The sequence below is a fragment of the Hemicordylus capensis genome, chromosome 1 (assembly GCF_027244095.1).
Source record: "Hemicordylus capensis ecotype Gifberg chromosome 1, rHemCap1.1.pri, whole genome shotgun sequence".
NCBI lineage: Eukaryota > Metazoa > Chordata > Lepidosauria > Squamata > Cordylidae > Hemicordylus > Hemicordylus capensis.
This window is the reverse complement of record NC_069657.1, coordinates 292,820,741-292,846,635: the sequence shown is the minus strand read 5'-3', so window position 1 is coordinate 292,846,635 and position 25,895 is coordinate 292,820,741. Positions and strand designations below refer to the sequence as shown.

At 42.5% G+C, this 25,895-nt stretch overlaps 1 protein-coding gene and 1 long non-coding RNA gene across 3 annotated transcripts in view; one reads left to right on the top strand and one right to left on the bottom strand.

Annotated features, from left to right (window-relative positions):
* CSMD1 (CUB and Sushi multiple domains 1) overlaps positions 1 to 25,895 on the top strand; it is a 1,678,033-nt gene that overhangs the window by 606,052 nt on the left and 1,046,086 nt on the right. The gene's annotated exons all lie outside the window — the stretch shown is intronic.
* The window catches only part of LOC128340719 (uncharacterized), a 54,473-nt gene that overhangs the window by 20,369 nt on the left and 8,209 nt on the right, over positions 1 to 25,895 (bottom strand). The window contains exon 2 of the long non-coding RNA XR_008313918.1: positions 3,430 to 3,514. This is a non-coding gene — a long non-coding RNA (uncharacterized LOC128340719). The remainder of the gene's footprint in view (positions 1 to 3,429; positions 3,515 to 25,895) is intronic.

The following is a 25,895-nucleotide window of genomic DNA, read 5'->3' as shown; positions in this document are numbered from 1 at the left end:
CTCCACTGTATTCAGTGCAGTTCAGTGGTTATTTCAGAGATGTCCCCCAACCCTCTAGAATCAAACCAGCTGTTTATCATTTTGAATAAAGTTAGAAGTTCCACTATTTGCTTGAGGAAAAAAAGTAATTATTAATACAGGAACAGATTCTACCTACAGTGACAGCATGAAATAGATGGGGTTATTATGTCTTCTTCTGCAGGAAACAGAAGATTGGTTTCCAATCAGATCCAGTGTAGGCTTCTAGTAGCAGTGATCAGGAGGCCACTGTTAACTGTATGCAGAATTATGCATATAATCACACACGTTCACCTTGCAGCATGCTGATTATCGATAACAGGAGATGACAGGTTTTAAGCACCCAGCTGTCAAGGCAGGTGAAGGCTATCCTAATAAACCGTAGGAGGAGAGGTTTTTCTGAAGCGGCCTGCTGAGAACAATGTGAAACACAAATTGTTGTTGACATATCAAGGTTTAATTATCTATTCTAGAGAACTAACAGCCCAGTCTTAAGCCATGTCCTGCCAGCAAATAAACTGTTGAGGTTAGGCATGTTGACTGCCATATCAGCGTAGCTAGCATCTGACAACATTCACGGCAATGGCATTATCAGGACATTATAATATGAGCTGCTACCCCAGTATCAGCATGTAAGTGAATGAAATATCCTATTCAACACACTGAAATGGGATGAGTAGACAAACGGGCTTCTGTGCTGTGTGAGAAAACCATACCGAGGATCTGAGGTCAAGAGATACAGCATCCACTTTGAAGCATGAACAAGGTTTGCTACAGTTGAAAATCTAAGAACATCTACTTGCTTATTTTTCTAATGTTTGGAACAATATTTAATTTATTTATTTGCTAAGTAACTTGTAAATCTGCTTTGGTTTTTTGGCCAACCAGAGGTTCCCTGAGACAAAAACAATAAAGCAACTTGGGCAGACGGTATCATGCCCCATAACTACTGGGAGCATCTATGGGCTGTTTGTTCTTCTGGGTGCAGCAATAGGTGGTATTAATATTATTAATATTGGTAGTGGCAAGTGGGAAACAGCCCATGCAGGGTTTGCTGCATATGCACCCGTGTGCTGGGAGCCTTGTGTCAGGAGGAAATCCTTGATTAGTCAGAAGTAGGCAGGTGCCAGTGTTACCCTTGCATGGGCAACCGATGCTAGGATTTAAAATCCACGCCTGCTCACATGCTGGCGCACACAGGCACGTCAGATACTTCCAGTCATATCTGGGAAATGGTGGCAATGTGGTGGCAGGGAGGTATGCTGCCGTCCCAATTGACTTTTCAAAAAATGGAGGAAAGCGATAGAAGGCGTAACTGCACCCTCCTCTGCTCTTAAAGCTGTACCCCTGCCACCTTTGAGTAGGGATGTGCACAAACCGGTCAGGAGGCCATTATACAGGCCTCTGAACCAGTTCGAACGTGGCCCGGTCCAGCGGTCCGGCAAGGGAGTATGTTCTTTAAGGGCGGGGGATTGTACCATTTTTGTGAAATGTTTTTGGGGCAGCAGCATTCCTCCCTGCTGCCCCTGCCCCCATTGTTGCCTAGAAATACTGGAAGTAGCAATCGTGCCTGTGCCCGTCACACACAACACATGTTGCTACTCTGTCTCTCAAGACTACTCGAGACTACTCTGTCTCTCAAATAGGCTGTGACTAAAAAAGCAACCCTCTATCGCCTGCTACATCATTTGTTATTGAAATTATCAGATCTTTTTTTTAAATGAAGTTTCATTTACAAATTCCTTTAATGCAGATTACTGTATTACTTGATTACTTGTATTACAGATAACTTGATCCCTAAATCAAGGATGTGTTTCAGTTGTAGGAAAAGTACTTTGCTAGAGCATCTGCTTGCGTGCAGAAGCAGAGGCAGATTTAGCCATGGAACCTGAGGACCTAGGGGGGCCTCTGAATGATGGGAGACCTCCCAGAGCCCCACTGCCCCACTCACCACCAACCCGCTGCTGTGCCACTGCCCAGCACCGATATTTGCCATCTTCACTGCCAGGGGGTGGGGGGTGAGCAGTGAGTGGAGAAGGCCTCCCCCCGCCCTGTGGTGGCAGCCTGTCCGGTGAGCACACCTGCAATGGGGGCACACACTCATTTGGGAGGGAGGGAGCTGGAAGGAGCTCTCCCTCTCCACTCCTCTGTGCAGTGGCAGAAGATGCTGCTTTAAGGTAAATGGGGGAACTTTCTCACCACCACCACAACCCTTCCTGCCGCAGCTGCTGCTGCCCCATTCTGCCGTGCAAGCAGGGGGATTTTAATGTAAAAGGAGGTACTTCCCCTCTTCCCCCAATCTCCACAGCTGCTGCTGAGCGGCCTTCTCTGCCCCCCATCCCACTGCTGCTGAGGCTTTTAGAAGAAAAAAGGGGGGACTTCCCCCTCGCCACCCCTACCCTCGCTGCGGCTTTGGGGCGGCAAATCCTTGGCTGCCTACGGGTGGCAAAAAGCTTAATCTGGCCCTGATTGGGAGAGACTTCTGTCTGAAACCTTGGAGAGCTGCTGCAAATCAGTGTAGTAAACAATACTGAGATAGATGGACCAGTGGTCTGACTTGGTATAAGGCAGTTTCTTATGTTCCTATTTTCCCTTTCCATAGTGATCCCTGCCAACAAGGCACCGTAATAGCAGCAAAAAACAAACCAAATGGGAGGGAAACACTCCTTGAGTTTTTCTCAAGGGAAACCAATGTTTACTTCAGGGAGTTGGGCAGATTCCAGTTATTACTCAAATGAGTTGAACCTTCAAAAGTGTGCATAGGCTCAGCACTGATATTGAGAAATGGGATCATGTCTGCTGCTGTCCCCAAGCCTGACATCCACATGTTCAGCAAAAGGTCTGTTGTAGATGCAATAGGAGCCATTTCCTTTTGTACCATTTCTGATTGCGAAGAAGAGTATATGCATGTGCATGCATACATTTCTACAAAACTGAATGTGTGGCTAGTAAGGTAGCAGGCCTGCCTTTTGCTCTCTTATCCATGAGTTGACCATACATATGTTTTCAGCTGTTATAGAGCTATTATCTTTCTGCATTCATTATATAATCTGTAAGGGTGTTTACCCCAAACCATGGATGACTCCAAGTGCTTACCCCATAATATTTCCTGCTACTCCATCCACCAGACTGGAACCTTACAACACAAAGTGTCAGCAATACGGTCATAGTAAATTATGGTCCTAAAGCTTGAATGAATAATTTTAAAGGCCTCTATTATAAAGAAGCCTCATACATTTACTCCTCTACAAGCAGCAGAAGCCAATGCAGCCAGGTAGATAGAAAACATCTCCCATTTCCCCAAAGCCAGGTCAACCCCTTCGGTTCCTTCCTGGCCAGGCACTGGGCTGGGTGGGGCCATGAGTGCAGAAGGTCGCCTTCTCTGCAGATTTCAGCTGGCTTAGTACTTACCTCTCTCATCACCTCAGTCTTTTCTGCCACATGGTCTTGGACAGGAGAAGAAAACTAGCCTGGAAAGCAGACTGGAACCTGGGTCCTGTTGTGAATAAGTTTGAAAATGTCAAGCAAGCTTTATAAATAAACTAAACTAAAAATAAACTAAATAAATAAACTAAAAACACTAACAAACTCTGCACATATTTAATGAGACTCTCCACAAGAGCCAGATGGGGTTTGGTGGGGAGAGCAGGCTTGACCTGCTCTCCCTGCACATGAGCATTCAACCCTCCCTGGGCAGCTGGTTTGGCCGCCCACATGATTGCCGGCTCCATCACAGAGCCAGTGGGGGTGGTGGAGATCAGGGGCTGTCCAGCCCCCAGAAGCACCAGAATGCCCCACGTGAGTGGCCGGTGATTCTGGGGAGCCCCCCAACATCAGGAGGCTTGTTGTAGCCTTCCAGTCAGGGGTCTCTTCATGAGTTGCCACAGTGCAGTGCCACACCATGGTGACTCACAATCTGAAAAACGGGGTAAGCAGAGCACTTGCTCCCCTAACCTCACCTAACAGGGGACAACTAGGTGGGCTAGCCGCCGGGAGCCACGCAGCAACCAGAGGCTCACACACACGCGGGAAACCACGCTGGGCTCCCTTAGCCCAGTTTCCTCTGCACATGTGAATAGCCTCAATGTATAACAAAATCCTCACTCCCTAATAATTTTATTTGCCACTCCTTTCTTCCCTTAAACTAATTATTGTAGAATTGCTTCTGCCCCAAACAGTATTTGTACTAGTATAGGGCTTTGAGATTTAGTCATTGTAATAGTAGATTAACTGACAAGAGACTTTGTTGATTTGTTGGTGGAAGCCAATTATAATCAAAAAATGAGAGGAGCACAAAAAGCACTGGGTCTTTTTGAAGTTTTTTGCTTGTTTGTTTTAACAATTATCTTCGATCTGGTGTGTTGCCATGGAATGAAGTGTCTTTTTTGTCTGTTAATCTGCTTCAGTTTTTTTGCTACCTTCAGAATTTTACAGAGACACTTGCACTGAATTTTTTGTAATACGCTTCAAATTTATTTACATCTAATTGATTAGCTAATAAATTAAAAGGAAAGAGCTGAATGAACTGAAATTCTTCTGGCAGTTGTCAGGCTGAATTTGTACATGGTGTTTAAATGGTGAATTAGTCAAGTTTTAAGTATATCTAGTTTCTCTATCTCTTCTTAAGAATGCTTGTATATAGCCTTGCTGCATGTGTTGGGATCCCTCAGGATACAAGGTGATTAATAAAAGTCAGTTGCCATTATTAAGAGAGATTGAAAAAAGATTGTGTTTTCACATCCAGCTACCCTTCTGTTTTTCATTCTTATTTAAATAGGGTAAGTAGGCTAGCAAGGTCAGTGAGTGATTAAATGGGGGGAGGGGGAATTGAAATAGTATCGTTCTAGACAAGCAGCTGTCTGGTTCGCTGAAGTCTAAAGATTTGTGAAATGCTAGTATAAATGCTGAAAGCTAAAAATGCATGGAAGAATGCCAGGAAGATATGGAGCAAATCAGACCAGCCACCATGAAGTAGAAGCCCTTCTCTTCTGGATATGAATCATATCCCCAACTATCAAGACAAAGGAAGGCAAAATGCAGCCACATTTCTTCTTCTTCCTTCTGCTGCTCTCCTCCACTCCTGCTTTCTTTTCAAAAGCCAGGGAAGTGTTTGGAAGGATGTGTTTTGAGAAGCACAAGATTCTCTAGGCCAGTATGTTGCTCTCTGTTCCCCTCTAAACACTTCCTCTTTCTTTGTGTCCAGATCTTGAACTATATAGCTTTATGGCACTGATGTTATCAGACTGAAATAAATCTAAGACAGCTGCATTGCATCTTTCACTTTTGACATCTTCTAAAAATCATGCAAATATATAGTTGTATCTAATATTTTTCTGGGTATGTAGTACAGTTAAAAGGAATAATCACAAATAGATTCAGAAATTGTGAAATGGTGGCTTTCTTTTGAGAGTTAAAATCTTGCCTCAACATTCAAATGCTTTAGACAGGTATAAAATATCCAATGAATACTTGATAACTAGTAAAGCATTCAGAAAGCATCTAAACCTTCAGAATTCATAAAGGTGAATTTTGAGGAGAGAAGCAACCTAATTTCAGCTCTTGGTAGGAGACGCTTTCCTTTTCAGTCCTAAGAGCCTGTACTGGTGTACTCAAATATGCAGATCTGCAGATGGATCATTGTAGCAGTGTGGCAGTTGTAATTCCCTACACCATAGATTTACCAGGAGTCTTTCCACACAGGGCTGTTACCATGAATCTCCTTTGGAAGAGAGTGTGTGCGTTCACACACTGGCCAAAATTACCCGAAGTCCATTCGAGATCCTTGGAAGCACTCCACACATGAATCGGGCTTTGTCTTCTGAATTCTAGCTTATCTTAATGTATTTCTGGGTTTTAAAAATGTTGGTTTTAAGCGAGTTTTTCTGAAAATGCCAGCGCAAATAGGGAGAGGCACTGAAGTAGAATCATTAACATGAAGAGGGAAACACTCTTTAGGGATGCAGATATAGCTCTTTAGAAATGCAAATCGAGCAGGCTTGCCTAGCTGCAGGAAGCAAACTCTTTAAGTTCTAGCTACAGAAGTAAAACCTCTGTGTTTGCTCAAGTTGACTTTTTTTGAACAATATTAGTCTGCTTGCTTAAAGTTTTCACTGGTTAAAACATCACACGTGTATTGGGGGAAAGGGAAGAAATCTGTTAATTTATACAAAATTATAGTCTAGGACACAAGGTTTTGAAGGCAACATTGTGTCCCTACCCAAGCAGCTCTCTCTCTCTCTCTCTCTCTCTCTCCCTCCCTCCCCCCATTGGCTAGAAGAAAAACACGTAGGCATGCAATGTAAACCTGCACCAAAAGAAAAACCAAGAGCAGAGAGGAGGGGCTGCTTCCCTCATGCCGTGAATATAATTCAAAGTGGCTTTGCTCAACATTTACCCCGGAGCTTTACCTGCTGTGTCTAAAAGCCCCTGCTGTCTAAGCAAGCCATAGGATTTAGTTGGTTGAGCACAAATGTCTTATCATTAAAGTGTTCCTTATTTATAATGATATCTGTACGTGGACATTTACCATTCTACTCAATGTGTAAAAGTGGACAGGACTTGCAACCATATCTTTCAGAATCCTGGAAAATTATCTTTCTTTTCTTTTCCCCATACCATCTTTGGTGTGTTTTAAGCATTCCGAATAACTACAGATACTGTCCTTGCTCCTCTCTGAGGGCTGCAATTGTAAGGGATTTTTATCCATATGTCGCAACTCTTACCATGACAGAAAACTGAAGTAGATAAGTTAATACAACTAATATATTTCTTCTCTTAATTATTCTCTGTTTAGCATAACTCTGCTTGGATAAATGAACTCACATAAGATACACTTTCTTTCTGGGAACCTCTTACTTAGATAAATCCAACCAAATGTATTTGAATTTAACATTTCTGGTCTAAGAAGAGCAATATAGAGCAGCTGAAATGCATTTGTTTTGTGACTTGGCAGAGGAGCTCCGTTCAGAGATTGCCTTTGGATTTTGCATCACTGATAGGTTTGACTTTTGGATGAGCACTGACCTCGCTGCTTCTAAGAACTATAGGAGCCAATTTGGATGCCAAATTCTGGCAAGTACTTGAGTAAACAGACAGGATATTCAATTGCTTGCTTGTAACAAGATCAGATATGCTGCAACAGTAGTCTCTGGCCCTGCCGACTCTTGATAAGGAAGAGCTCATACACAAGGTAAAAGCACCCCACTGTAATATAAAGGGGGGTTGGATTCAGCAACCATGGAATCAACACACATGCATATAATAATGCTCCCTTGACCACTGTCAAGAATGTCCTACAGCAGATCTTCTGAAGACTTTGCAGATTTTAGTTGTTTTAAAGGGGACAGGAGCTAAGCTGAGTTGTTTTTCTCTCTTCTTAACAGCAGACATTTTTGTATTTTAGAAGAAATGCTCATGTAGAAAATGATGAAAAATAACAGGCAGCAGTGAACAGTAAATGTCAAAAGTGACGTTCTGAACATTTGAGCATTGTCATCAATGAACACTTTTGTGCTTCAGTAATACTTTTGCCCTTTCCCAGCTCAACTATCTATGTTTCAAATGTTGTAATCAGTATTAGCTCTCTAATTTTTCATTTCCATCTCACTTTCCCTGCTGTAAATCTGGAAGAAGGAGCAAATTGTCATAAAATATTAAGCCACCATGTCACAGAGACTATTTGGCTGTCTCTGAGAAAAGAAAAGAAAAAAGCCTGGCCTCATCTCCTCTATTTCCTGTGAAATTCTAGTAATACATGAAGAGCTACATTGAAAGCATCACATTGCAAGTTTGTTGGTCCTGATAAGCAGCAGCTAATAATATGAGAAGGGCACAGCCAGACAGGAAATAATGGATGCCATCCTGACTAAAACTCCATGCCTGCTTCTAACAACAACACGGATGTAGCACTCGCCCCTGTGCTAGTTGCTCTGTTTTGAAAGACAGCAACAGTGTCTGTTGCTGCAACAGTGGAAACATGACCTTCAGGGATATGTTTCTGCTGCAACAGAGTGCTTCAGAGCATGGGGATAGTGCCAAAAATAGTTCGGAGCAACAGCACCTACATTTTGGAAATGGACAGTGGCAGCTCAGCTCAACTCAGGTGTGTGTGTGTTGTGTGTGTGTGTGAGAGAGAGAGAGAGAGAGAGAGAGAGAGATTTTCTTGGTGATTACAGTGAGATCAGCACCATGTCTTTGAATGTTTTTCAATTTTTAATTGCTGTTTAAAATATTTGCTATAATCACTGAATGGTTTTTTTATTTTTAAAAAGTTCTTGTTTAATAGTTGGTTTTATTCTGTTTCTGTTGTGTTTATTTTTGTGAACCGCCTAGAGCCTTTGGAGTCAAGCAGTAGATACATTAAATTAATAATACTAATGTCTGGCCTTCAGTTTAACTTGTGCTCCACTCACAGCCCTGGTCTGCTCTGCAATCTACATTACAAGGTGTACTTTGTCAAAATGTGGCTGAAGTTGCTCTAGTTGAGCTTCTGGCTACGCTTGCTGCTACGGATGCTGCTATGAAAATGGTTGCAATGCTAGGAAATAAAGAATCATAATTTTGTGAGAGAGAGCAACTTGTGCCAATGGTGTTACTGCAGCACAGGTACTGTGGCTGGCAGTGGGTTCTGAGTCAGTGATTCTTTTTTGGCCATTTTTGGACCATTTTTGAAAAAAATGTGTGGTGGTCTGTGTTGGGAGGCATAGATTCCCTTTTACTGCATGGTTCTAATCTGCAGTGTTTTGCAGGATAGAGATGCAAAATGCATAGCAAGTTGCAATGCAAAACTTGTCATGTGCACTCCGTGAATGCAGCTTGTTTCAGCCATAGGGAACAATGGGGAAACCTGAAACACCCCATTGTCCCCTATGCTTAGCTATTAGGGACACCAAAGTGGGTTGTGTGGTAGGGCATCATGGGTGCTACCTACCACCCAATTCACAAGAGAATTGGGCAAGTGGGTGATTTTAAACAAATTTTTAACCTTTCCCCCAAACACCCATAGAATTCTATGTGGTTGGGGGAAAGGTTAAAATTTTGTTTAAAACTGCCCATTTCTTTTGTCCTTCCCCCTGAAAGATAGTTTGGGAGTGCTCCTGGATCCAGGAACTCTCTCTGGTTTCTCACTCTGCCTGGTTCCTCAGGTTGAGGCAGTGGCCAGGAGCACTTTTTATTGGCTTTGGCTGATATGTCAGCTACGCCCATTTCTGGAGCTAAATGACCTTAAAACAGTGGTGCATATGCTGGTAGCTTCTAGGCTTAACTGCTGTAATGCACTCTATGTGGGTCTGTCTTTGTACGTAGTCCAGAGCTACATTTGGTACAGAATTCAGCAGCCAGATTGGTCTCTGGGACAACCCAAAGGGTCCATATAACACCGATTTCAAAAGAATTGCACTGGCTGCCAATATGTTTCCAAGCAAAATACAAAGTCCTGGTTATTACGTATAAGGGTACTTAAGAGAGTGCCTTCTTGGTCATGACCCTGCTGCCTATTAAGATAATCTGGGGAGATCTGGTTTTGGATGCCACCAGCTCGTTTGGCAACTCGGGACTGGATTTTCTCTGTGGCTGTCCCGGAGCTTTGGAATATTCTCCCTGTCAACATTAGAGCATCTCCATCTCTGATTTGTTTTTAGAAAGACACACCTGTTTTTTCAGGCTTTTAACTGAAATTAATTTTAAACCATTCTGTTGTTTTTAGCTGTCCATGTGTCTCTGTGTCTGTTCCCCACTATCAACTTTGCAATGTCTGGACAAATATGAACCAAATCCGGTACAGTTGTAGGGGCACATAGGGATGCCCCAGTGGCATAGTTTGTGATGATGTCATCCACCCCAATTCAAGATGGCGGATGCATGAACGTTTGAGGCATAAGACGTCTAACTTGTGGACTGCCTAACTGAATTGAACCAAATTTAGTCCAGTTGTAGGGATAGTGAACGGAAAGTAAGCAGATTAGTTCTTACTAGAACAACTTCTATTAAATTGTTTTACCTTTCTTATTCTGTGAAATGGTTTTAATTTTTTTTCTTTTGTTTTATATTGTTAAATTATGCACATTGCCTAGAGATACACATATATAGGTGGTATATAAATATGATAAATAAATCAAATAAGAAAGGAGCAACTTTATACCTTCTTTAGTCTGAAAGGAAGGGATGGGTCTCATCTTGACATTCAGACAATAAACTGCAATTGGCCTTCACTGCAGGAAGACAAGGCATCTGGGCTGCCAGGCAGGCATCTTAATCCAGAAGCTCAAAGATTCTGAATTCTGGGCTGGTATTAGACCAGGCTATGGTAATGTATTGTGTGTGTATGCAACAACAACTGGTTTGAAGAGTATGGATGAGTGGAAAAGCAGGCACTCAACTGGGAGTTCCCAAGGCAGTCTGAGCAGAGTGCCTACCAGCAGTCCCACATCTGGAATTACATTGCCCCATTTTTAGTTGCTTGGACCAATTCTAGGAGTTCAAAGTAAAATATAACCAATCTCTAGAAGATCTCTAGGGCCTGAAATCCTTGGATATTGACAACTTATAAACTTTTATTGAGAGTTAGGGAGATAGTTGGGTACACTATCAAATTGCAGCACAGTTATAATAGGGATTTAGATATGCCAATTCAACCCATAATTAGCTGCTGTTCTGATTGCACTAGAGTGTGGTCATTTGTCCTTTGAAACCTCTCCATTGTCCCAGGATCCTCACTTGGTATTCTGGCCATTTCTTCTCACTAAAAATGCAAGAATATTGGGCATAGTTCTTGTCATCCTCAGACTCAAAGCAAAATACCCTGGCCTGTGTGGCTCCTTCCTTGTCTGAAATGGAAGCCAAGATGATGCTAAATTGCCAGGGGTTGGTGGAGATGCTATGGCAGCAGTATGTATTATTGCTTAAAACCATAAGAAGTGCCTTGTTGGATCCAGGAGCGGAGCCAGGCTGGCATTGACCCGTGGGTGGCAGCCGCCATGCCTCCTTGGCCCTGCCCCCCACATCTTACATCAGATGCGCCCAGCTAGCCATGCCCCCGCGTCTGATGTCAGACATGGGGGCATGGTCTCCCTTCCAAATGGGGCTGCATGGCCCTATTCGGAAAGGAGATTGGGCCGTGGCAGCGCGGCCTTAAAGCGCGGGCTGATCTCTCTCCTAAATGGGGCTGTGCAAACCCATTTGGGAGGGAGATCTATCAGCCCCACTGCATTGGCAGTGGGACTAGGAGCGGCTCCCCCTGCCTTTAAGGCAGGGAGAGTGCTCCGGCCGTGATGCTAGTGCAGCATGGGCCAATTTCGGCTCCAAACAGGGCCATGCGGCTCAGTTTGGGACCAAAATAACACCCCAACATCTGACATCAGACACGAGGGGGGTGTCTGGGGTTGCACTCGTGGCCCCTTATTGGGCACAGCCTGGGTTCTTTGATCCCATTTGCCCAATGGTGGCTCCAGCCCTGGTTGTATCAAAGTCCTCTGGCCCAGCATTTTCTGCAAGAACCCCAACAACCAGTAAGTGTCCAAAGAGCCTTGGCGACTAGTCTACTGGTGGAGCACAATCTCACCCTGTGCACATTTTTCAAATGAACTGTAGTTCATACAACAAATAACCTTTTCTGAATAATTTTTGTAACTTTTTTGAGTAGTAAATGTGCTCATTTTGCTTTTTTAGGAGATGTAATAGTTGGGCTGGAAAACTGTCATTTGATAGCTTTATACTTGGAATTTGAATATAATAATGACATTCTTTGATGTGCTTGCACCTATGTACTTTTGTCATGATTTGTGTCTTTGACTAATAAAAAATTTATAGGGCTCAAGCTGTTGACGCAGTTGGCATCTGTTTCAGATTCATTTTTACTGACAGCAAGCTGCTGCTGGCAAGCACTCAGCCTTTTTATCGTCAAAAATACACACACTGGCACTGCACTTTATTCTGTACTAGAGCCTTTTCCCCCACCATACCACATATACTACAATAAAATCTGCAGTGAATAACAACCATTGTAAAATGTGTACAATATTTACAGTTGCTTAACTATCATTGTTAAAGTATGCTAGAATGTATACAGACGTCCACGCTACAAATGCAAAACCAACTTTGCATTTATGTGGTATGTTAAAAAGCACTTAATACACATGATTTTGTTGCAATTTTTTACAGTGATCCTGTAAGGTAAGTCAGTATTAATATCCCCATTGTAGAAAGGGGAACTTGAAGCTACAAGGAAGTGTCTTGCCTAAAATCACCCAGAAAGCTGGTGGCAGAAGTGTGGCTTGAACTAGGAACTTGATCTATAATCAGGTCTCTTATCCATTGAGCTATACCAGTTTTCACCTACCTTAAGTGATTCATCCTTCTGTACTGAATACCTCAGCTAATGATTCTGTATTAAACTTTTTAAAAGGATAGCATTCTCTCTCACAGATTCAAACCTGTTTGCAATTCATTTCATTTGACCTAAACTGTCTAGAAGCTTGCTATGGAACTTAGTGATAAAAGAAAGGCACTCTGTATGGGGTATGAGCAGAATTTAGCAGTTCCACTCAGAATGGTTTTGGTAGCGCCAGGAATTGTGCCTGAATTCTTCATTTATGAAAACTATTTTCTGCAGTATATACAATCTGTGTAGGCAGGCCGAGGACTATTCTCTGCACATGCTCCAAGGTCTCCAGTGTGCTTGAGAGTTGGTATTAACACTTACCCCTTGTCATGCTTTAGGTCTCTGGGGTTGCAAGGCAGGGTGAGTGTTGCCTACGGATGTCCTCAGGCTGTGCCAGGTCTTACTTCATATACTGTGAGGCTTCCAGTACAGTGAGAGGTTGGTGCTGCAGTGGAAGCCTTCAGGCATATGAGGCAAATCTCACAGCTTGATTCTTTAAATAAAGACTCTGTGCATTCTATATGCAGAGAGGCTTTGAATAAAATAATCTACATTTTCAAATGTTAGGGTTTCTGTTAAAAAAAAAATTCAAGCATTGAAGAAGGATTAACAAAATCCCATTGTTGCCTGTGTTCAGTTGAGCTTTCTGCAATTAAATGTATTCAATGTTGCCAGCCCAGTTTAGCCTTGTTGAACAGAAGCTACAGAACCACAAAATGCATTCTTTCCAAAACCAAATTACTGGGGCATCATGGAAAGATCTCTGTTAATATTTCATCATTATATATGCTTTCTTAATTCCCTGTCTCTAGAATGGAAGAAGTGCCACTGGTTGAGGGAGAGGTAGTCACAGCCAAACTTAGCTAGAAATCTCTTCTATTCTGAACTGATATTTTTTTCTCAGTGGTGGTTTGGAAGCTTTTCTTGTATGTGAGGGGCAATAGGAGTCAGCAGTAATACTTAGCAGTAGAGATGTACAAGATTTTCTTGTTTCATTATTCTTTAAATACATTAGAAGATTTAAAAATTGCAGGACTCCTTTTACTGGCTGCCAGGTTTTGTTGTTGTTGTTGTTGTTGTTGTTGCACAGTGACCTGGGTGTAATATCATTTGGGACATTATGGGTGATAAAGTGTGGCTGCCATTTTTACCTCAGAATGCCCTGCAATGATACCGTATCTGAGGCACAGTATAGAGAAAAACTTCTACTCTCAGGAGGTGGCCACGAGAAGAAGATCGGCTATTTCTTTTACACTTTAATTTAAAAAAGAGAAAGATAGAGTCCATAATTGCTGTGGTGTTACAAGTATGCCCTCCCTTAACAAAAACAAATACAAATACGTTCTTGAAAGAAACAAATGGCATATAAGCCGTTTATTTCCATTGAAAACTTTGATGAATAAAAAGGGAACCAAAAACCCCCAACTGAGACACATTTTCCATTCATTACAAAATGAAGGCAAATCCCTGCTAAGCATTTTTATAAGTGATCCCTGCTATTAAGTGTTCAAAGGACTTAACACAGTAAATGTTACAACAGCCCTGTAAGGAAAGTCAGATTTATTATCCTTATAGATTTATTTACATTTCTAGCCCGCCCTATACCCAAAGGTCTCAGAGTGAGTTATAATAAAACCAATATAAAACATAATTAATTAAAATCATAAAGTCAAAATTATGGTATTTTTGACTTTATTAAAATCATAAAGTCAAAAATACCATAAAAATACAGTGCCTGAGAGGGGAAGAACCACTACATTTCTAATCTAAGGCCAGGGTAAAGAGGTGCGTCTTCACCATTCTCCTGAATGTACACAGTGTTGGAGTGCACATCAGAGGGAAGGGCATTCCACAACCTAGGGGCCACCACAGAGAAAGCCCTCTCTTGTGCCCCTACCCCTTTAACTGCTGACAATGGTGGCACTACCAAGAGGCGTCTCCTGCAGATCTTAACTGATGGGTAGGTCTATATGGGAAATGGCGTTCCTTCAGGTATTTGGGGCTGAAATTGTTCAGGGCTGTATAAGTCAGTGTTAAAACTTTGGCTCAGTGGCAAATTTGCAACCGGTGCAGTTCCTTTATGACTGGTGTGATGTGCATCCAGCCAGAAGAGCCCGTCAGAAATTTGGCTGTTGCATTCTGTACTAGTTGCAACCTCTGAACTGTCTTTAGGGGCAGCCCCATATAAAGTGCATTACAATTGTCCAGTCTGGAGGTTACCAGAGCATGGATCACTGTGGCCAGACTATCTCTGTCCAGAAAGGGCCATAGCTGGTGGACAAGCTAAGTTGAAGAGGCACTCCTGGCCACCTGGGCAACGAGTGACAGCGATGAATCCAGGAGTACCCCCAAGCTACACACCTGTTCCTTCTGGGGTACTACCACCCCCTCAAGAGCAAGATATCTCCTCATTTCATAGACTCAAGATCCCCTGACACACAGCATCTCCAACTTATCTGGATTGAATTTCAATTTATTGGTCCACATCCAGCTCATTACTGCCTCCAGGCAACGGTCAAGCACCTCAACCGCCTCTCCTGATTGAGATGGAATAGAGAGATAGAGCTGGGCATCATCAGCATATTGGTGGCACCTTACTCCAAACCTCCTGATGACCTCTCTCAGTAGCTTCATATAGATGTTAAAAAGCATAGGGGATAAGATCGGCCCCTGAGGAACCCCACAGGTCAACTCCCAGGGAGCCGAACAAAGTTCCTCCATGGCAACTCTTTGATCTCAACCCTGGAGATAGGAGTGAATCCACTGCAAAGCAGTGCCTCCAACCCCAAACTCCGGAAGCCTTTCCAAAAGGATACCATGGTCAACGGTATCAAAAGCTGCAGAGAGATTGAGCAGAACCAGCAGGGTAGCACTGTCCCTATCCTTCTCCCAGTAAAGGTCATCAGCCAGGGCAACTAAGGCTGTTTCAGTGCCGTGACCAGGCCTGAAGCTGGACTAGAATGGATCCAAATAACCAGCTTCCTCCAAGTATGCCTGAAGCTAAATCGCCACCACTTTTTGCAGTACCTTGCCAAGGAAGGGTATACAGGTGAAACTCGGAAAATTAGAATATCGTGCAAAAGTCCATTAATTTCAGTAATGCAAATTAAAAGGTGAAACTGATATATGAGACAGACGCATTACATGCAAAGCGAGATAAGTCAAGCCTTAATTTGTTACAATTGTGATGATCATGGCGTACAGCTCATGAAAACCCCAAATCCACAATCTCAGAAAATTAGAATATTACATGGAACCAAGAAGACAAGGATTGAAGAATAGAACAATATCGGACCTCTGAAAAGTATACAGTGTACTGTGCTTGATTGGCCAGCAAACTCGCCTGACCTGACCCCATAGAGAATCTATGGGGCATTGCCAAGAGAAGGATGAGAGACATGAGACCAAACAATGCAGAATTGCTGAAGTCCGCTAATGAAGCATCCTGGTCTTCCATAATACCTCATCAGTGCCACAGGCTGATAGCATCCATGCCACGCCGCATTGAGGCAGTAATTGCTGCAAAAGGGGCCCAAACCAAGTACTGAATACATATGCATGCTTATACTTTTCAGAGGTCCGATATTGTTCTGTTCTTCAATCCTTGTCTTCTTGGTTCCATGTAATATTCTAATTTTCTGAGATTGTGGATTTGGGGTTTTCATGAGCTGTACGCCATGATCATCACAATTATAACAAATTAAGGCTTGACTTATCTCGCTTTGCATGTAATGCGTCTGTCTCATATATCAGTTTCACCTTTTAATTTGCATTACTGAAATCAATGGACTTTTGCACGATATTCTAATTTTCCAAGTTTCACCTGTATTAGCAACCAGGTGATAGTTATTCAATACTTCTGGGTCTAGGGAGGATCTTTTAAGGAGGGGCCACATCACCAACTCTTTAAGAGCTGGCAGAACAGCCCCCTCCTGCAATGAGGCATTAATAAAGTTGAAGCTGAAGATGAGAGGCTTGCAAAATGCCATCAGTCACTTTTGTGATATTTGATGCAAGGACAATTTGGCTCACAACTAAAAATCTTTGGGAATAGGATATTAGACCTGACTAGCAGTACAGTGGTCCCTCGACTTACGTAATTAATCCATTCCGAACGCACGTTCGGAGGTCGAAATTTTCGTAAGTCGAAGAGCGCACCACGGAAGTCTGGAAACATTCGTAAGTCGAGGAAACCACATCTAAAAATTCGTAGGTCGAGTAAGGTGAATCTAAACCGGCAACTACTTCCGGTCTTTTTTGTCGCTCGTAACTCGAAAACATCGGATGTCGAGTAGTTCGTAGGTCGAGGGACCACTGTACTCAAGTGGCAGAACACCAGCACCACCACCCAAAATTTTTTTCCATGGTGCCAATTGTATTACAATTGGGAATCCAGGTTAAAATGTTGATTTTGAATCATCTTTGAAGACTGTTTAAAAACTTACATTTGCTCAGAATACACCATGAGATCACTAACTGGAACGGATTACAACAGTTTAAAAATGTGTCTACTACCTATAAGCCTCGCATTTGGCACAATTCTAAATGCTGAAAATCATCCATTACCATACCATGATGATGATGATGATGATGATGATGATGATGATGATGATAATAATAGTTGTTATTTCTTGCTGGCTAGCAATTTGTAATTCTTGCAAAAGTTCCAAGGTCACAGAAAATGAAGAGACAAAATCCTGTGGGATTTTCAAATACAAACTGATAGGCATTAAGCACACAATACGCCTGATCTGACAGTCATCGAGACGAATCAGGTTCTGATAATTGATATTGTAATCCCAAGGGATAGACGAGTTGGCAAAAAACAACGGGGAAAAATAATGAAATACAAGGACCTTCAGATTGAAATTGAGTGGTTCTGGGAAAAGAAAACAATAGTGGTGCCAATAGTTGTTGGTGCCCTTGGTGCAGTACCAAAAGAACTTGAACATCATCTTGACATCCTGGGCATCAATAAAATTACAACACATCAACTACAGAAGGCCGCACTACTCAGGCGAATACTGCAACTACTCAGCACGAATTCTGCGACGATATCTTTAATTCTTCTTTAGTTACCCTAGACCCTTGAAAAGGGCCCGATAATTAAAGTACCAAATCCAGTCAATAATATCCATCTATCCACCCATCCATCTTATTTATCTATTATTTCTCTGTGTAAACCTCCCTGAGCCATTTTTGAAATGGCGGTATAGAAATCGAATAAATCATCATCATCATCATCATCATCAGGTAGACTGTTTGTAAATAGCATTTAAATAATAATAATAATAATAATAATAATAATAATTATTATTATTATTATTATTATTATTAATGACTGAATTATGTAATATAAGTTCTGTTGAAATTAAGTAATCCTTTAGAATAACTTCTGAGAGGTACTATTGAATAGGCCTGTACAAATTCAGATTCAAAAATTTGAGTTTTATCCTAATTTGCCCCAAATCAGTAAAATACTGTAAAATACGAATCTGATATTTTTCAAAAATCAAATCAGTAAAGTCAGAATTAATTTCAGAAATACCTCAGAATTCGGGAATTTGCAAAATGGTGCCATATTTCCTCATAGAGATTAATGGGTAAATCAGGGTGGGGGGTAGATCACCAAAAATCACCAGTTGGTCCTACAGCCTTGAAACTTGCCACACGTGGGTAAGGAGGTCAGGGCCACTGTTCTCTCTAAGGTGCATGGCTGCAAGCCTGCACATTATATTTAACCGCCCCTGCACAGATATTTCAAGCAGCCAAGCAGTTTCTATTGTCGGCTGTGCAGTTGTGACTCCCACTCACTGCCGCCTTTTCTGCATCATCACTGCTGGCTTCCTTGCCACCAGCTGTGAAGTTGTGACTCTCCCCAACTCCCTCCACTCCACCACCTTTTCTGCACCTTGGCTGCCGGCTGCAAAATTATGTGACTCTCTCCACTACATTCCCTGCCACCGGCTAAATTTGTGTGACTCTCCCAAACTCCCCTGCCCACTTCTCCCTTTCCCCCTCTGTTGCTGCCGGCAGCAACGTTGTTCACCACCACTCAGCTGAAGGTGTGTGTGTGACTATCCTCGACACCCCCCCCGCCACCTTTCCTCACTGTGTGTGTCTCTCCCTGACTGCCCCCCGTGTCTTTCCCCCGCCACCTCCAGGTAGGAAAAACCTAGCCTTTCTTTCTGTTGGCTGGCTTGCTGTCCTCAGTCTGGGCGCTGCAGTGCCAGTTCCTCCTGACCTGCACGTGTGTTTCTCTCTCACTATTTATACCACTCTGGATGCAATTATCCCGTCTCTTTTTGTTTGTTCCCATCTCCTTTTGTTTGTTCCTTCCTTCTGCGCTCAAAATTTTCTTTGCCTCTCATTGCCTTGAGAAATGGACAGGTCCATTCCTTTTCCAGATCTACATTGCCAACGCACAAACGGAGCTGCTTGCATCCATTTGAAAGAGGGATGAGTTTGTGTGTTGAGAGAGAAAAGGGGGGGGGGCTCTATGACTGTGGAACTTTGCCTTTTGCATTGAAGATTTTGTAGGGTAGGGACCCAAGGAAAGGTGTTTAAAAAAAAAAAAAAAGCCACCAGAACACGGCTTCCCATTACTGCCGTGTTGGCTCTTGCCATGGCAAGATTAGGAGAATCGGGTCCCTCCTGCAAGTGAGAGAGCTGGAGCAGGAGAGTTGATTTTTCTGCCCTGGCCATGGAAGAGTCAGCCAGCTACAATTATAGATTGTGAAAAAGTGGGGTTTAAAAGCACAAACCCAGAGACAAAGGCTGCTGCTAATTCACCTGATTACAAACTGATTGGTAATCCTGGTGGTGAGTTACTCTGTGGCCCCCTTCTTGCTGTAACCTGGATTTATCTGATTAGCAGCTCGTTCGATTCTCCAGCCCATTGTGAAAGTGAGACTGCGGGGGCCGGGGCAAGACACTACTGAGAGGCAGTAAGGGGAAACAGCTGGCCAGAGTGCTAGGGGAGAAAGAAAGGTGGCATGGCATAGAGTCATTAATTGCTGCTGAATCTTTCTGACTGACTTGACCTTTTCAAACCTTTCAAAGAACCCCCAAAGGCTGAGTTATTATTTCCTTTGATAAAAGCCATGACTATGTTTCTTGATTTGGCTGGCTCCTCAAACAATAAGGAGGTGGTACAGTGAGAAAACTGTAAGTGGAAAAGAAGACTTGGTGTCGGTAGGTCAGCAGGCCTTTACAAGAGGAGAGAGATCAGAAATTTAATAGATTTTTCCTCTTCTGGCTGTCCTGTCAGCTCTCAGGCTTCAGTGAGTAGTTCCAACTGCCCACAGAACCTGACCTTGCTCTTTTGCAATGCCAGGTTAGTTCAAAATAAGACCAAAATAATCCATGATTTGATCATGGATGAGGTTGCTGACCTGGCTTGTATAACTGAGACCTGGTTGGGGGAGGCTAATGGCCCAGTATGGGCTCAGTTACTTCCTGCTGGATATTCTGTGGTGTTCCATGGGTGGAGACTTCTAGAGGCTCTCCATTGTCATGGACGGACCACCATTTGGTTAAGGTTGGTTTCATGGCTCAGGGGTGAAGGACCTATTGGGATGGTCCAGCCAAGAAGGCTATTGGATCATATAGTATACCAAGAGGCCTTGGAGGATTTTAGAGTTGGTTCTGCCAGTGATGGCAATGCTTTGGTGGAGGCCTGGAGCTTACCAGGGCAGTAGACACTGTCACGCCTAAGCGTCCTCTCCATTTTACTTTGAAATTATCTCCATAGTATACTGAACAGCTACAGGAGCAGAAGCGGCAAGGGAGAAGACTAGAGCGTAAATGGAGGAAGACTCGACTTGAATCTGATATGACATGACACAAAGCCATTTGAAGGCTTATTCTGTGGCAATCCATGCAGCAAAGAAGCAATTCTATTCTGCATGTATTGTGTCTGCAAGTTCGCATCCAGCAGAGTTTTTCCGAGTTGTGAGGGGATTGACTCAGGTTCCCTCCTCTCTGAATTAAGATTTGGATTTTTCATCATCCCACTGTGATGCTTTTAACAACTTTTTGCAAATAAAATCTCTCACATTCGAGCCAACTCGAATAATCGTGGACTCCACGATTATGGTGGGGTCAATTATAGAGGTGTCCAGTGATCCCTCTGGTTCAATTAAAATGGATCAGTTTCAATTTGTGACTCCTGAGGATGTGGACAGGCTCCTTGGAGCTTTTCAGCCTACCACTTGTCCTTTGGATCCATGCCAACATGGCTTAAGACATCTAGCAGGGAGGGTGTTAGAGATGGCCTAGCTGACATCACAAACACCTCACTGAGGGAGGGCAGGATGCCTCCATGTTTGAAGGAGGCAATTGTGAAACCTCTACTTAAAATGCATGCCCTAGAGCCCTTGGTGATGGGTAATTATTAGTCTCCAACCTCCCTTGGGTGGGCAAGATAATTGAGAAGGAGGTGGCTGATCAACTCCAGGCAGTTTGGGAGGATATTGATTATCTAGATCCATTTCAAACTGGGTTTAGAGCAGGCTATGGTGTGGAGGCAGCATTGGTTGGCCTGATCTCTACCAAGGAATGGACAGAGGGAGTGTGACTCTGTTGGTTCTTTTGGACCTCTCTGTGGCTTTCGATACTATCGGTCATGGTATCCTTATGGATCACTTGGGGAATTTGGGTATAGCTCGTACTGCTCTGCAGTGGTTCTATTCCTATCTCTCAGGTAGATTCCAGATGGTGTCACTAGGAGATAGTTGCTCTCTGAAATGAGAGCTACTGTATGGTGTACCTCAGGGCTCCATCCAATCTCTGATGCTCTTTAACATCTACATGAAACCGCTGAGTGAGATCATCAGGGGATTTTGAGCAGGGTGTTATCAATATGCTGATGACACCCAAATCTATTTCTCCATGACATCATCATCAGGAAATGGTATAACTCCCCTAAATGCCTGTCTACAGATAGTAATGGACTGGATAAGGGATAATACATTGAAACTGAATCCAAGCAAGATGTACTCATGGTAAGAGGTCATGAGTATGTGATAGGTCTTCCTTTATTTGATATCATGAGGGACGTGATAGATCTTCCTGTATTTGATGTGAGTTGCACTCCCCCCGAAGGAACAGGTATGGAGCACGGGAGTGGCTCTGGACCCAGGCCTCACTCTGGTTTCTCAGGTTGAAGCTATGGCCAGGAGCACTTTCTAACAACTTCAATTGATAAGACAGCTGCATCCATTCCTTGAAGACAATTATCTCAGAACTGTGATGCCCTCTTTGGTAACCTCTAGGCTTGACTTCTGCAGTATGCCCTACATGGGGATGACTTTGTATGTGGTTCAGAAACTTTAGTTGGTCCAACATGCAGTGGCTAGATTGGTCTCCAAGTTTTCTTGGAGAGACCATATTATGCCTGTTTTATAGCAATTGCATTGGCTACTAATAGATTTCTGGGCAAAATACAAAGTGCTGGTAATTACATTTAAAGATCTAAATGCCTTAGGATCAAGTTACCTGGGAGAGTAGGGATTATGCTTCTTCTGCATGATCCCCACCGCACATTGAGGTCATTGGGAGAGGTCCGTCTCCAGATGCCGCCAGCTCGTCTGGCGGCGACTCGGGAGTGAGCCTTCTTTGTGGTTGCTCCTGGGCTCTGGAATGTGCTCCCTATAGCCGTTCGTGATTCAACATCTTTACCCACATTTAAAAGAGCCCTTAAGACACATCTTTTTAGCCTGGCTTTTAGTAATATCTGAATGTTTTAAATTGTTGTTTTAATGGTTGTTTTATTTTGCCTTTATTGTATTTACTTTTGTGAACTGCCTAGGGCCTTCAGAGGCAGGCGGTATATAAATTAAATAAATAAATAATAAAATAAATGGAAATGCCTCTCTGCCATACAGAACTTTGGGAAGGGAACTCCACAGGGAAGTTAGAGTGGGGGAATTTTCCTTATGTGTTAAGATATTTTTAAAGCACATTGGGCAAAAAACAAAAAACAAATTTACCTTCCCTACCAAAGAAAAAAGAAAGAATTAAAATATTTTTACCACTGTTTGCTTTTCCAGTTTCTTTAATTTGAGTAATTGCTTAGTCAACTTTCAAAAAAGCAAAATTCCCTTTTATTTCAAGTTTGGAATGCAGATCCCAGATTGTATATCCTTTCCATAGCATCATATCAGCATCCAATACTTAGTTTTTAAAAATCTTTTTTAAAAAGCAGTTATTATTTAATCTTCCCATACTTCTGTATGACAGAGAGCTGGTGTTTTCCTACTGTGCTACCTCCTCGTTCTGTGATGCTCAGGACAGGAGCACCCATCTACCACCCCCGCAATACTTTTTGTTTTATTTTTAAAAAATTATAAATAATTTGTTTTATTATTTTTTAAATTATGTGCTAACTTTCAACAGTGTATATAGAACAGGTTGCACAAAATGCTTTAATCCGTAATCTGAAATTAGCACACAAAACAATAAACATAGTAGTATATCATGGAGAATTGGGTGTTGCTTTCTGCTGCATATTTGACTGTTTTGGTTAACGTTTTAATTGCTATATTTGGTTTTCATGTTGTGCCATTAAGTGCTCATTGTGTGACATCATCATCATCATCATCATCTATATACTATTCTATTATCTATATATATATGTGTGTGTGTTGCATCTATAGTGGCACTGGCACATAAAAATGTACATGTTCACACACTGCCTTGATACTGCCACCCAACTCATTCCGCTCACTGATGAAAAAAATTAGAGGGAATGCTGCTCAGGTGCCCCTGTACATGTAGGGTATACTGTATGGTAGCCATTTGTGTGGTGATGCTGACCATGCAAATAGCTGCTGCACTCACAGAGTCCAGAAAAGTGCCATTTCAGACTCAGAATGGGGTCATTCCGTTCTGAGCTCAGAAGATTTGAAAGGTGCTCTGTTCCAAGTTCGGAACACTCAAAATTCTCATTTCAAGTCAGAACATTCTGCCAACTGAACATTCTGCTCATCCCCAATGGGGGAGAAAAAATTGATATAAAATCATAAGAATGTCCTTTTCCTTCCACAGTGGAATGATGGTCCAAGAAGGGGCTTTAGATCCAGAACCTTTTGTAAAGTTGTAGCTTGAAAGAAGCCAAAGAGATGGACTTGTGGTAGTGAGCATGAATTGTCCCCTTTGCTGGATCTTTCCTGGTTTGCATATGAATGGAAGACATGTGTGAGTGCTGTAAGATATTCCTCTCAGGGATGGGTACACTCTGGGAAGAGCATCTGCATGCTTGCATGAAGAAGGTTCCAAGTTCCCTCCCTGGCATCTCCAAGATAGGGCTGATAGAGACTCTTACCTGCAACCTTGAAGAAGCTGCTACGAGTCCGAGTAGGCGATCCTGAGCTAGATGGACCAAGGGTCTAATGCAGTATAAGGCAGCTTCCTATGTTTCACAATTTTTCAGCCATTTTTAGTACCCCCACCAAATCACCAAAAATCAGAGGAGTGAGCTTTGAAGAAAAAGAAAATAACAGACTCCTGCCAATGTGGACTTCATGTGAACCACATTTCATAACTGTATGCCCATCCATTCTGGAAACATAAAAGGGAAGGCAAAAGGAGTATGCTCTTCCCCCTTTTCATGAAGGCAAAGGGCAGATTCTTCCACATGCTGGTGGAATGATGGACCAAGGAGGTTCTTCAGCTTTAGAAGTTTTTGTAAAGTTCTGGCTTGAAAGAAGTCAGATTTCACCATTTTTAGCTATTTTTAAACAAAAATTTCAAAAGTTCACACACACACACACAAAAACCAAAACCCCAGGGAATTAGACCAGTTACCTTCTATTTCACTAAAGGGGGGCCTGACCGTCTCCTCCACATGTGTGGCATGTTTCAAGGCTTTAAGGTCAACTGTTGACTTTTGATGGATTTTATTTTGATTTCCCCATTAACCTCTATGGGGGAAAATCAGAATTTAAGATGGGATTCTGATTCAGAATCCAATCCGATATTTGACATTGCCAGAACACATAAATCTGAATCCTGAATTGTTGAAGTCGGGTCAGGTCGGGTCCAGATCCGAATCCAAATTTTCTGAATGTGCACAGGCGTACTATCGAGTAACGTACTCTGGATGAAAGCCATTAATTTTTAATTATTTTTTCTTGTTTCCACAGTCAGACAGGTGTTATTGGCTGGTTGGTTTTATCCAGACATCGAGTCCTTCCCAAGGACCTGGGATTGCTGCATTTTGTTATCAATATTGTTATTGTTATAGATATCATTGCAAAATATAGTCTGTTCCCAGTAAAGTTGTTTTTTGTAGTTGGCTGATGGTGATTTCTGTGGCCCCTATGGTGTTGAGGTGCTCTTCAAGGTTTTTTGGAATTGCACCTGGGGTGTCAATTACCACTGGGATTATTTTGGTCTTCTTCTGCCGCAGCCTTTCAATTTCAATTTATAGATCTTTGTATTTTGTGACTTTTTAAATTTCTATTCTGCTATCCCCTGGTATTGCTATGTTGATTATTTTGACTTGTTTTTCTTTCTTCTTGACTACAGTTATATCTGGTGTATTGTGTTGCAGATGTTTGTCTGTTTGTAGTCAAAAGTCCCATAATATTTTTGCAACTTCATTTTTTACAACTTTTTCAATTTTATGGTCCCACCAATTTTTGGCTACAGCTAGCTTGTATTTTTTGCAGATGTTATTTATTTATTTATTTATCTATCATATTTTTACACCGCCCCAAACTTATGTCTCTGGGCGTAACAACAAGATTAAAAGTAAAACATTAATTAAAAACAAAAACAAAAAAATTTAAAAGCAAGAAATTTAAAACACAATTTAAAATTTTAAAACAATATTCTAAAAACAACATTAAAACAATCAAAACAATATCAATTAAAAGTCTGGGTGAAGAAATGCATCTTTAGAGACTTTTTAAAAGATGTCAGAGATGGGGAGGCTCTTATTTCTCTAGGGAACGCATTCCAAAGCCTTAGGGCAGCAACGGAGAATGCCCGTCCCTGAGTAGCCACCAGTGGCAAATGCTGGTGGCAAATGCAGACGGACCTCTCCTGATGATCTCAGTGGGGTTCAGAACGAAGAAGACATTCTCTTAAAAACTCAGGGCCCAAGCTTTTTAGGGCTTTATAGGTTATCACCAACAACTTATTATTACTAGCCGACCCCATACAGAGCATCTGTGCACTCTTTGGGGCCGGCAGATACCTCTTCCCCCCACCTTCTGCCCCAGTCTCCACTTCCAGGCCCAGCCACTTTTCCTCCCCACCGCCACTTCTACCCCCCCACTTCCCCCCTCCCAGGCCTTGCCTCCACAGCTGGGCTGGGCCCGCCACTGCCTCTGGCCTCTGCGGCCAGGTCTGCCGCTGCCGCAGCGACCAATCCTCTTGGGTGCACCTCAGCCAATCAGGCCCATCCGCAGCCCAGCCAATCAGATGGGTGCTGGGACACACATTCCAAGGCACACCCAGGAGAATTTATATATATATATATATATAATTAAAT